Consider the following 14,693-nt stretch of genomic DNA (forward strand, 5'->3'; position numbering starts at 1 on the left):
CGGGGTCGTCTTATAATCGAGCAAATACGGTATATATATATATATATATATACACGACACAGTCATCAATTTTTCATCCCAGATTCAGCACTGATAACATATTCCAATAAATATTCTAAAAATGTAAAAATCCAAGGGAGAAAAATAACAATATTCATAAACATGACATTAGTTTTCACAAATGTTTTCCAGGTCCTTCTTGAAAAGGAAATAGGGCATCAAAGCTCATTGTCTGTAAGCAGCATCTTATTTAATTGTATAAAAAGTCTACAACTGAGCATTAGTAAAATAAAATAAAAAGAGAAAAAAATAGGCTGCAAACCCTCCTGAGAGTAATTATGAAACACTAGAGGGGGAGCAAATTATTCATGAATTTTCACATTCTTAGTGGATACTACATATTTGCGCACAGTAGAATATTAATGTGAATGCATTCATTAGCTATACCTTTTTTAAATTGACAATTTTAGTGCACTCTAAATGAATGATTTTGAAGCAGTAGCATTTTAATATGCAAATAAATCGATATGGGTTGGAATATATTAGGTAATATCCCACCATTGAATAAGCTTGCATGTTTTCTAACGTTTATACGTAGGGATATATGTCATCCAAAATTTAAGCTGATTTCCATTGGTAATGTAAAATAAATTAATGTGCAAATTTATAGTGAAAAAAAGAAAAAAGCAGCAGTAGCAATGTATACTGGTTTTATGGATGAAGTGATAAGTACATAAGGGAAATGGGGCTCCAACATTTTTATAATACATATCATTATTATTGTGGGTATACATTCCAGTCTCATATACAAAGGAAGTAAACAAAAATGCAAATTTAGAAAGAAAATATTTCTTATAAATATCTAAAATATGTTTTACATTGGAAAAACTAGTTTTGGTAATAAAGTATGAAAAATTTGAATTTTAGGAAAACACGACTTTAGAAAACAACCTGGGGAACACCCCATAGTACATTTGCCTAAATTATGAGAAATAGATTAATAAATCAGGACAAAATGTGCTAACTAGTAATTGAAGTCCCCCTCTTAGCTTTCACCTCTCAAATTCATTCTGAAACAGACTAATCTCTTTATTCCATTGAATTTACTGCCAGTCCCTTCAATGGCCTTCTATACCATCAAGTCTGTAATTTCTAAAAACACTCCTTGCTCTGCCCCAGACATGGGTCTCTCCTGAACTGTTAGCACTTCTTTTCTCTCAGGCCTCCAGGATTTAACCCATGCAATACCTATTATTTGGAGTTTGTTCTGTCAAGCTCTCACCCATTTAATCTATGTTTAAATGCTACAAAAAAACCAACAACTTTTCCAGAGAAGCATACAAACTATCCTCTTAATACTCCACTTCCTGCCATCTGAAACAAAACCATCTGTTCTTCCCACCATCAAGATCTCCAGCCCACTGACTTCTGCGTGTGGCTGTTGCTACAATAAAACAATCATTGCCTAGCAGTCCTTCGCTTACTGTTTCATTCTCATCAACTTCCTGAAAGGTTTAGCTCGCAAGAACAGAGCCCTCTTCTCCTTCTGTGCAAGCGTGTCTTATGTTTGTGCATGGTATTGTTAATTTTGTATTCTTCTTTTATTGTAATAGCACTACCAAATCTACCACCGTTATATAGATAAGTATTGCAACCATAAAATAGTAATAATAATAATTAGCGGAGTTACAGTCCAGACTTCTTCTGAAAAGGGTCCTTACATAAAAGTTGTGTTTTAGGTTATCCCATCTGCCATAAAGTTTTTCCATTTTATTTATTGCAAAGTGGGTGTCACGTAGAGTCCATTTATTACATTTAAAAAGTAACATTTTATCAATTGCTTCTGGTTTTTATGCATATGAATGAGCTGCTAACATTTTACATACCACTTTTTAATTTGTATTAGAAGATCGAAAGCTTGCGAGCAGGGTTCACTCTACCTAATATATCGATTTGTCTTAGTCTGTCAATTTTAGTCTTGTCATACCCCTTGAATATACTGAATGTATTGTATGAAGCGCTGCGTAAATTGTTGGCGCTATATAAAGAAATTTAATAATAATAAAACTGCAATATCATTGATGATCAAGGTCCCTGGCTGCCATCAAATCAAATTACAGAAATATTGTACCCAATGAGAAAAAAAAATGAGTTGGCAGTGCACAAAATAATCTCTTCCATCAATAAGACAGAGGACCATAGAATATTGATTTACAACTCAACCTTTGATCTCACAATTGATGTACAGTCATTAAAGCCATTAAGTATTTTGTACGTCCACCACTGATCATTCCCGACCTTTGTGTTAACTATGGTTGAAACATGTATCCCGTCTGATACCTATGCTGGGGAGACTAATTCTCATCACTACTAAAGGGCACACAATAATGAGCGAGACCAAACAATTAATGGCTGTTTATTTAGACATAGAAATTACATGCATTCATCCAAATTTTTAATATTTCTAAATCACAAATCAAACAAATAAATAAAATTAAATGTTGGTGTTTTCGTTTATTTTTTTTGCACATAAATAGCTTTCCCTTAATCAATAATATCCTCTGGCTACAGAGCTGGGAATCAAACATAGGTGCTCAATAAATTGAACTCTTTATTTGTTTCAACAATAAACTCATCAAAAATGTGAATATTGAGCCTTTTGCATCTGTTGTATATAGAGAAGATGTTGAATGATCTTGAAAGCATTTGTGACTCTTTGAATGTTCGATGTATCACATAGACTTCTTTGGAGTATCTTCTGCAATACTGATATATCTATTTTAATACTAAGACTTTGCGGCTGCCACGAGTTTGTTTAAACTAAAGTTTGTAGGATAAAAGTTCTGCATTTCATTTAGTTTTCCACTGAACCAACACAAATATCTGTTTTGTTAGTCTAATTATTAAAACTAGTTGCTATTACTATTTTTTTTTTGGAAGCCCGAGGTGTCGTGCTTCTCATAGTGTGCTCCGTGAATTCAGTGAAGAACCGCAGCGAAGCTCCAATCCAACGTCAAACTGCTTGCCCGGCAACCCCCCATGGAGTACGCCAGGGCCTTTCCTTCCCACCCCGGCCAGAAGGCCTGCAGGAGGGTCGATCTTCTTGGTTCCCTCCGAAGCGGAGAACCACTGTAAGGAAGAGGTAGGGAGCCACAAGGCATCCCCTACCTCTCCCAACAAATAACTGGAATCCAGCCATTGCGGTACAGTGTTCCAAAAACGTCAAGCTAAAACGTGTCCAAAGAAAATCCGTGTTCAGGCCGTGTTTCAGAAGTCTGTGAATTCCATCCTAATTAATAGGTACAAGGGCACCAAGGGAAAGTGCAAATAATGAAATAAATAAGTGTCCGGCCGTATCCATGCAGCTGAAAACGAAAAAAAATGCTTACAGACGTCCATAAGGGTCAAGGAGTGAAAAGGGCTTCTCTGTAGCAACGGCCTTCAGTGTTACTCACGCTAACACATCCACGACGGTTAGGGCAAGGTTGTGAAGGCGACCCAGGGATACTCTGGGGTTCAAATATACACGTCGGGCTTCAACGCTACTTTGGCAGCAAGGCCAGAGGATCAAGATCCACCACCAAGGTACTGCACTTGCTCTTAGCCAAAAAGCTATAACTCGTTGTTATAAGACTATGGAAACCAAATATTAGTTTACATACAGTATGTGTATATCCATATAAATATATATTTTCTGATACCATTACATAAGTTATGGTGGGTAAAGGTGATGGAAAACCCTTCCACTAAAATTAAGGGGGTAGTAGAAGCATTGTTAAACACTCATCTACTGACACCAGAAGGCCACAACCACAAGTCCATGAGTGGTGATCTGGCTATTGCACCTGTTACCGGAGTTTTGTCTAAAGGTTGTCTTGTACAGTGGGCAATTACTTTCAAGGGATCCATGTATAAAGTGGATATAGCGGCAAAAGGTCATAATTGTTGACCTTATTTGCATGTGCCTACCCAGAATCCCTTGTGGTTGTGGCGGCACCATGAGATTTCTGAGGGAAAAACAAGCCTTCTGGCTTGTCTGGTGTCTGTAGATGAGTGTTTAATAATACTTCTAACTACCCCCTTAATTTTAGTGGAAGGGTTTTCCCATCACCTTTACCCACCATAACTTATGTAATGGTATTTTTTGGCTACCCCAAGCCTCACCTGATTAAGCAAGTATTGCAACCTCAAGCTGATGAGTCCTGTTAAGGATGAAACAGCTGTCTATGAGTGGTGATCTGGCTATTGCATCTCTTACCTGAGTTTGCTTTAAAGACTGTCTTGTATAGTGGGCAATTATTTTCAAGGGAGCCATGTGTAAAGTAGATATAGAGGCAAAGGTGATAATTGTTTGCCTTATTAGCATGCACCTACCCAGAATCCTTTGTGGTTGTGTGTGGGAAAAACAAGCTGACTGGTGTCTGTAGATGAGTGTTTAACAATGCTTCTACTATTGCCTAATATGTATAGTACTGTATATGATTTTTTGAGACAACTGGTTTTCCAGTTCTGACATCTTGACACCACCGTTCTTTTAAGTAAAAGAAAAATAATAAACATGTTTTCTATAGGTACGAAAGTTATTATGTGTGATAACCTGGAATATGACAGCTCTAATATAGGAAACATAAAAGCATAGAATTGGATGACAGGTAAGAGCCATGTGGCCCATCTAGCCTTTCCATTTTTTTCTGATTAAGATCTGAGTAAAGACCCTGACCTTAATCACTCTTTGGCTTCATTTTAGATTCAACAAGCCAGATGCCTACCCCATAAATGCTGAAATCTCTTCATCGTATTAGCTTCTACCACTGTTCTACTTATGTTCCACCCTCTGAGTAAAATAAAAGCCTCTGACCCTCAAGTTTTAGATTATGCCTTTTTTGTTCTAACATTCCTAGTGCTGTCATAATCTACACAACCAAGGGTCAGAGGTGAGAGCAAGGTATTATGTAGATATTGTATAAATATGATGCAATTGTTATGTTTTTTTGTTTCAATATCCTTTTATACCATACTTACATTATATTTTTCTATTCCTCTATTGTACACTGTTACATAGCTGACTCTATTTATAAAAAAAACCATTTAGCTCTACAATATAATATTTTCTAGTTTAACCTCCTCACATTATGACAAAGATCAGATCTACTAAGAGCCCTAATGCATAATTTGTTTTCTTACTTTAAATAACCTTGAACTTTCACAGTATTTGTTCCTGGAAAATCTTCTGAAACAGTAGAAAATGATGACGATTATAACGAAAATAAAAATAGATATATTAACCCAGTCAGAAAACATTTTTTGTCACAACTTTAAATGTTTGTAGCTTAAGCAAGGAAAAAATAGTATACGTAATACTTCCAATAACAAGGATTATTCCTCCTGGACAGAAAATAATAAAAAGTTGGTAGTTCGCAACATATTCACATATTGTTACCTTGCTTGCGGTTCCTGTGCTGCCGAGCAAGGGGAGCCGAGACGCAGCCCGCGCGTTCAGCCCCCTGCTTGTTCCGTTCGCGGGAGACGCGGTGAGGTCCGTCCTGCCGCTAGACGCACGCCCCTGCGAGGATCAAGGGATCTAGACGGGACGTGCGTCTCAACATCATGAATATTCATGCCGCGTCTTAAAGGGGTATTTATCTTTTTTCCTCCTCCCCCTAATTTAGGGGGTAGGAGGATCCAGGAGCAAGAGGGATATTTAAACCCTCAGTCTGCAAGTATCCCTTGCCTGTGATAGTGCCTTTATTGCCTTCACTAGCGTTCCTGTACCTTATTTGCCTTTTTGTTGCCTGAACTCTGCTTGAACCTGACTACCTGTTGTTTGCCGCCTGCCCTTACCTTTGCTCGTGACCCCGACTATCCGATTGCCTGCTCCTAGTATCATCCGTTTGTTCCTGCATTGCTCGTCATCACCGCTTGTCATCCTTGTACTGCAGCGTGGATCCACAGCCTGAACCGCCGTTAGTGACACATATGCCCTTTGATTCTCAACATTGTAGAGAAACATGATCTCTTTCAAGCATTCTAGCCATATAAATTAATTACAGAATTGTAGTCATTGGTGTATTTGCCTTTGGTGGTGCAGTAGGCCCAACCCAGCGCAGCTGCCACAGCCCCCATCTTCACTGCAGGGTGCGATATCATAAAATATTCCGACGCTCCATGTCTTAAAGATGCACAGACGCTTTTAATTCAGTCTATGGAGGCTGTGGTGGCTAGTGTAAATAAGTTGGCACACTGGGGGGCATGTTCACTCATGCGGGTGATCTGCCCTCTGTTTTTGCAGCAGGGGGAGTGCCTTTCTGGGTCTTCAAATAAATTAATTCTTAGATAGTGATGTCAAAATATTGCTTTTTAAAATGTTTCTAACCAGGCTGGTGTCATGGGGCCCATGGCATTTTCATCATTTTCATCTCTAAATTATTTTGTTTTGGGATATAATTTCTCACTAAATATATTAATTAGACATTGAATCCGTTTCTATCAGTGGTTGCTTGTGTTTCTCTATCTTCATTATTGAAAAAATGAGTGCATTCATAACAGTGTAAAGAAGTCATCTTCTGCATATTCCGAAAACAAGATGTTCCTTTAAAGTAAACCTTTCTGTAATTTGCTTCTCACAACATAACTGGGAATTTAGTACTACGCTGTGGTAATCAAAGAAAACATCTGTTACACGCTTTACAAACTCTCTCTCTCCTATGAACCATTAGTTGCCTACTTTGCATGCAAATCTGGGAGTGAAAAAGTTTTTTGTTTATACATCCGCTATTTTGTTATTAAGTACATATTTACTAATTACTATTTACATTAAATACTTCATTTAAAAAGCTTATTTATGTTTGCGCATATATAAAAATACCAAGAGAAATAATTGTTGATCGAGATTGATTTCCAGCGCAGAAGTTTTTCTGGTCCACCGCACCTGATAACTTCCTCCACAATAGTCCCCAGTGGTCCAGCCTCTGATATTTTGACCATAAGGACTTAATTCGTCCATCTGGTAGTGCAGATTATCAAAGGGAATACTCTACTCAGGGAAGTCTACTCAAGTATAACCAAGAGGATAAAGGGGCAGTTCTAAAAGGCCTCCCCAAAGAGTTAAAAAATAAAAACCACTCACCTTAGAAAGAATTTTCAGCTCACCCATCTCCCACATATTCAGATAATTCTCTGATTGGCTGTGCACTTGCACATGGTTAGTTTCACAAGACCCCCTCGCAATGTTTGCAGAGCCACCTATACTACATGTCAAGAGATAAACACATCTCCTGCATGGAAAATAGCTGGGGGGTGGGAAAAGGGCAAATGTATGTGGAGGGATTCTGCAGAGTCTCCCCATGCATTTGCAAAGGGAAACCATGTACATTTAAAGGGAACATTAACCAAAATGTATTATTTTTCTAATACTGGCAAATTCCAAGCAATGCATATAGATAACATTTCACATAATGAACCCAATTACCTTGTGCACTCCAGTCCCATAGTAATTCCTTGTCTTATCTCATATCCATACCGACACTGTTTGAATTTAATAGACTACTTAACATACTTATTCTAATCTATATATAGATTGCAACTCGTCTTTTAAATCAAAGTAATCAGCTTATTAAAGTGTCCATATTGATATTTTGGGTCAATATGTGAGACAGTTATGAAGATGAACACAAGGAAACCCAGGGTAGAAAAATAAAGGATGAAATAACTAACTCATCAAGCGGAGAAAAAAAAAACAGAAGTGAAGGATGTTGTTCAAGATCTAATGCTCACAACACGTTATAGTCAACTTAGTGTACATGGATTTTGACATAAAAGGAAGTGAGATAAAATTTAGATAAACTCAAACTTAACAAACGTTATACATTTAATGTATATTTTTCGTTTGTCAATTCAAAATGGATGAATGCAGGAATAATGTGAAAGAAACACACACTAAGTTAAGTGAACGCTATATGTGGTTGATAACTATTGACAATACGGATGCAAAATATTCAGAATTAATTTTAAAACGTCTGCCTCTGTGGATGCAAACAACTTGTTATTTCTTTACATAGCTCAAGTTGACATCAATACATACGCATCATTTATGAAGAAATCAATAAGATGATTAGCACAGGTTTAATTGTTAGATTTTATCATCCTAATAAGTAGAACAATGTATAACTTTAATGAGGTAAATCCATTGATAGTTCATGTTAATCATATTTCAAAGACACCGCAAGAATATGTCAATGAGAGGAAGAGCTTTTTTTAAATTCATGTAGGGGTGAATGAAGATGATCAGTTCACGGCAGGACAAATCAGGCCATATAATGTGACAGTAAATTAAGCCTTGATGTTTTAAAATTATTTAATTGAAAAACAATTTGAATTGTTTGCTGTAGAAGCTGACAAACAAGGAAAGCTCAATCGAACTTTCAAACATTCTAAAATAAAAAATAACAGAAGACATTTAGATATCCTTCCGAAAAGCTAGAATGATTTAAATATGGGCCAACTTGGCTAGCCATCACTACTGACAGAAAATCTTTGAAAACCAAACTATAAATGTCCACCTTGGTTCACAGAGCTTTAGTTCTGTTTCATAATAGGTTAAACAGTGATAAGTCAAGTATCTCTGGCGCTCTTGACCATGATACTCACTCAGGCTACCAATTTGTCAGACACAGAAGCAACACGGAGGAATGTTTGTCACAATACATACATTCATAAATACATTGGTTATTAGGGTTTTACTGGTGACATTGACAATTGATTTAAACTTGTAAATACACCTGGGCTGGACTTTAGCTAACCAATATCATAACCATTTCCTTCATTCACCAAACACATTTATAATTATATATTGGCAATCATAGTTGCCAAAAGTCCTGATTGAACACTTCCCAGTGCTGGCTAGTAAAAGCTTGCATGTATAATTAATTGATTTCAATAAATTCTTAAAAGTTGAGTCAATTCGAAAAGACAGTCGAGGCACATGAACACTCAGCTGGGGATTGACAGTAAACTGGACTAGCATTAGCATGAGCAAAAAATGGCAAGTGTTTCCTGCATGTTGTAAATGCCTCCATTGTAGTTATTGGATGAGGTAATGCATCTGTCAACCCCTAGGTGCTGCTGGTGCAAAGGGTACATTGGGCTTTTTTGGTGATGGCCCCTTTCCATGGGCCAATGATAATGACTAAAAGGCACTGCAGATTGTCAACTGATATCAGGTAAGAAAATGTTTTTTAGTGTGATTTGTACTGTCCAGTTGCCCAAAGGTTGCAATGGATGGACCTCATCCTCACCCCCCTAGTATACTTAGACGTGGAGATGTTTTCATGGTTTCTTTTGATTATTTTGCTTCCCAATTATATTTTTTCTGTATGTAAACCCCCTCATTCCACATCATAGGCAATCGAACGGGGGAGAGCTCAATGCCTCCTAAATGGTTAATCTTTAACCTCCATCCCACTTGTCATAGAGGTGTAGGGAGGTGTAGGGAATATTACCCTCCAAAGGGTAATATTTACATTGTTTAACCTCTAATGCCACTCTAAGGGGGGGGGGGATAAGTGTTAGCTCCTGTCCCTTCCTGAGGGCAAATTAAACTTAATTTTCAGTCCACATAAAATCAAGCAACTTGCAAAATGTGAAACCCCAGATGGTTGCCTTAGCTTGTAAACAACGTGTATTTTAATGAATATTTGGGTTGTTTTGCTTGTTGTAATGTGAGATTATTATTGTCACTCTTACTACTACTAATAATAATATATTTAATAATACAATGCATTTATTATTTACGATTATACAATAGCGCCTTCTTTTTCTTTATTGCCTAGTGCAATTTTTGTGTGTCACTTAGTTGTCTCTGTCTTCTATGTCATATTTTCCACTTTGCTTCTGCCACGTAAAATATTCGACTGTTTCACGTAAATACCTCCGCTGCTTGGTAACCTGACATTAAAACAAGTTCATGTGACATTATTAAGGCTTTGTTTGTGTCAACATTTACATTACCCATCTCGTGAGTACAAGATCAAAAGGACACCCCATAGTAATTTGGATAATATTAATTAAGCATTGTTCTCAATACATGGCATGCATCTGGAGAATATGGCTTGCAAATAAGTGCATGGTTTTGCACCATTCCAAGGAAATATACTTTTAAATATTATAAATAAAAAGAACATCAAAATCTTACAGTGTAAAATGTGCTTTTGGGCTTACTAAAAACACTTTCTTGATATAATCAGAAGGGTGTAAAGCAAAATATTTTATTAACTTTGTTGTAATCAGCGAGTGTTTAAGAAGATTTTTTTGTAACTTTTTTATATGTTGTTTTATATTTAAACATTCTAACAACTGGTTATATAACAACTATGTGTAACTTTCAGACCTGATGAACAGAGTTACCTCCACTTGTCTATCACTGGAATATATAAGGTTTGCATGAGTTATGATTCCTGGAAAATATTTAATTCTACTAATTTCATGTTGCATCATATTGTTCTATAGCCCTTTAAGACACAAAAATGTGTATATATAAGCAGCGTAAAATATCTACAAATTAAATTGTGTAAATAAGATGCATTATTATAAATGCTTTTATAAGTTACATAAATAGCTATCAGTAGGTCACAAAGTTACATACAAAGTTTCAGTAAACTACTTCATTAACTATACTCCCTAAAACTATATACCCAACCCATTTGAAATGCTGACCCTGTCTGATTCCTCCTCATTTGATTTTATTCTCTAAATACCAAGCTTACACAAATCAACCTCAGTAAAAATCATGGTTATGCTGCATGGCAAGAAGAAATTTGACATACCGTATTTGCTCGATTATAAGATGACCCTGATTATAAGACGACCCCCCCAAATCTGAATATTAATTTAGGAAAAAAAGAAAAAGCCTGAATATAAGACGATCCTATAGGAAAAATGTTTTACCAGTAAATGTTAATTCATCTAAACTATTTTTTTAATAAAAGCTATGATTGAGAAAAATATTTTGGTTTTATTTCCTTCTATTTTCCAACCTGCCCCCCAGTTATGCACATCTGCCCCAGAAATGCCTTATACCCCCTATATGCCACTTTGCCCCATGATTTGCCTTTTAACCCTCTAAATGCCACTGTGCCCCATGATATGCCTTTTAACCCTATATGCCACTGTGCCCCATGATATGCCTTTTGACCCCCTATGTGCCACTCTGCCTCCAGAAATGCCTTATACCCCTACCGGTGCGGGGAACTCTGATCTCTGACTGCCGGAAAAGGTCTGCGCGATGGGCGCAGACAACCCCCGCTGCTAGCCACACCTCCTTCCTGCTGCAGCGGAAGTTGTCTACGCGAATCGCGTAGACATCTACACGCTGCCCCAGCTACACACCGGGGACTCAGAAGTACCGGTAAGTGGGGTGGGCGAGGGAGACAGGAGGATCCAGGTCCTCTGCAGCTGCGGGGGATCTGGATCTTAGTCGTCTCATAGTCAGACCTATTTGAGGTCTGATTATAAGACGACCCCGATTATAAGACGAGGGGTATTTTTCAGAGCATTTGCTCTGAAAAAAACCTCGTCTTATAATCGAGCAAATTCGGTAATTAAGTTCAACTGGTTTCCTCCATGCAGTAACAAATTCTGACCTAGGCCAACTAGACCCTAGATGCAAAACCAGGGGATGGAACAGAACAATTCTGTTATAGTCAACATAGAATCCAGAGTTTTAGTTATTTGTTTAGTCACACTGAGATTTAAAAATAGTACATCCCTATAATCCCATAAGTGATTTTATCAAGATCTACAGGTCAGAAAAGTGGTCATAATAATATAGAAAACCTACTTTAAAACATGCAAAAGTGGAATTTTTCATTTATGACATAAACAAGAAAACTTGTTTTGAGATAAAGCATAAATACTTTTGGAATTTACTTTAATGCATACTTAAAACTAAATAAAATGTGCGCACAAAGATCCAGAGCATTGTCAGCTTATTGACAATTTATATGATATGACGCTACCAACCACAGACCATTATAAAACCCTTTATCCTTCTTTTGTGATGATATTAGCACACAGCAAACATAAAAAATAAACCAAAAAGACAAAGGCCAGGCATAACTACCACATAGAAATATCCAAACTAACTCTTAAAGTTCAAAATATTTGCAGTTTTCCAAAGCAACAAAAAAAGGCATAACAAGGAAATGATCAGTGAGGCAGTATGACAAGGGACATATGTGTGCATATATATTAGACACATGGAAATGGGTCAAAAAACTATGTGGATAAATGTTTCATTTCTTTTTTGGCACATTCGTTTTTGGACAACAAATTCCGTTTCCTGCTCATTCGTTTCAGACAAAAATGGGGGGGGTGGCATTTTACATTTGTAAATTCATTGTCCAATGTCCACATTTGCTCTCACTCATTCTCTTACATTCTTATTTTCACTCATTCTCTCTCATGCCCTCTGAATATCTCTCTACCTTCTCTGACGAACACTTCTGCTTCCATGTCTCGCAGCTCCTCCTCTGTGTTTTGCATCTTCTTGTTCCCCTTTATTCTCACTTCTAGTTTTTTTTTCTTTATTCTTTGTCCCCATCTTTACATACATAACCACCTGGCAAACTTCCTCCAAAATGGTGGAGCTTCCGGTGATGCCCTCTCCCCTGATTCTCCAGTCGGGGAGAGGGCATCACCAAAAGTGCCGCCATTTTGGCAGAAACTTACCCAATATTTTCTTACGGCACAATTGCAGAGCTTCCTGTGGCGTCCTTTTCCCTGATCCTCCAATAACGGGGAGGGGACATCACTGGAAAATGCAACTCACAGAAGCAGAGATGGTAGGGAGACATTTTCACTGTGTGGAAGAGTGGGAGTGAAAGGGCTTGCAATTTTTTTCTTGCCTCATTTTTGGAGATTTGTACAAAAACATGAAATCAGCAAATTTGATTACATTTGCAATTTGTATAAATCTGAATGCACAAGTCAATGATAAAGTGGTTTCTGAGTGACCATTCCTGTTGACTTTAGTCATATCTTTAAGAAGTAAAATGATTCATCATCAACCCAGCATTGGTTAGTTTCCCCCTGATAAAGTGAACTGTCTTCAATACCTCTGACCCACAAATTCCACCCACCAATCATGATGTTAGGGCTGAGGGGCAACTGCTGATTGACTAGGATAAGCCTGTTTTGGCTCATCAGGCGGGAGAAAGTCTTTAGCAGTCACTTCCGTAACTGGAGAGTATTCCCTGGAAGGAGGGTTGATGGGAGAGTCCATAGGGCCCATACTTACAGGTTCCTCTTGCTAGAAGGGCTGAGCTGCTACTGCATAGCGCATAATTAAAAGGTCAGAGATTTTCCAGCGACATTTAATTGACTTAGCTAAGCATTATACAGGGCAAGCCAAGCTCTTTACGCAGCAGAAACGTATTATTAATTTGGCAATTAGAATGTATAGCAAAGTCAAGGAGTTTAAATCAGGTCTCTGCCGCAGACTTGCTTCTAAAATTGAGGTGGTCTGTTATTGCAACAATCCACAAATACCCAGGACTAGCTTGCCCAGAGCTGCAAATTCACTCAAGTTAAACCCCTATGTTTGCTTTTGTACAACAGTCCACGAATCCTTACACTGGAGGAGGGAAAGCAGATGGCTTCACCAAGCTGGTTCACTAACCAAATTAGGGGGGCTGCAAAGGTAAGCGAAAATGAGGCACCTTGTGTAGGGTGTTTTCAAGGTCACCACCAGGCAGCCAGCTTTGATGTATGCCTTTAAAATGGATTCAAAACCGGAGGCGGCTTATCCATGGTGAATGGTTTGCAGGAAACAATTTACTGGTGGGATAAATATACAATACAGCGGTCATTTTTAAGTTGATGATTTTGTATGGCCTGTGAATGATGATATAAATATCCAAATGTGGGGAAATGCCTAATGCCTAATGCTAACAATAGCTTTTTCTCCCTCACCAACCAACAGCAGCAAAAAAAGGCCAAGTCAGCCTAGTCAGCTGACTCCAGCAACCAATCAGCAGCCGGCCTAGGTTCCCCTCTCTCTGATTGGTCAGCCCTGGTCAGGTGACATCACCCACCAATCAGGAGGCCAGGGCTGAGGGGGAGCCCCTGATTGGCTGAGCCTAGTCAGCTGACTCCAGCGACCAATCAGCAGCCGGCCTAGGTTCCCCTCTCTCTGATTGGTCAGCCCTGGTCAGGTGACACCACCCACCAATCAGGAGGCCAGGGCTGAGGGGCAGCCCCTGATTGGCTGAGCCTAGTCAGCTGACTCCAGCAACCAATCAGCAGCCGGCCCAAGTTCCCCTCTCTCTGATTGGTCACACACCACCCACCAATCAGGAGGTCAGGGCTGAGGGGCAGCCCCTGATTGGCGACCAATCAGCAGCCGGCCTAGGTTCCCCTCTCTCTGATTGGTCAGCCCAGGTCAGGTGACACCACCCACCAATCAGGAGGCCAGGGCTGAGGGGCAGCCCCTGATTGGCTGAGCCTAGTCAGCTGACTCCAGCGACCAATCAGCAGCCGGCCTAGGTTCCCCTCTCTCTGATTGGTCAGCCCTGGTCAGGTGACATCACCCACCAATCAGGAGGCCAGGGCTGAGGGGCAGCCCCTGATTGGCTGAGCCTAGTCAGCTGACTCCAGCAACCAATCAGCAGCAAGCCTAGGTTCCCCTCTCTCTGATTGGT

The sequence above is a fragment of the Spea bombifrons genome, chromosome 3, assembly GCF_027358695.1.
Source record: "Spea bombifrons isolate aSpeBom1 chromosome 3, aSpeBom1.2.pri, whole genome shotgun sequence".
In the NCBI taxonomy this organism is placed as follows: Eukaryota; Metazoa; Chordata; class Amphibia; order Anura; family Pelobatidae; genus Spea; species Spea bombifrons.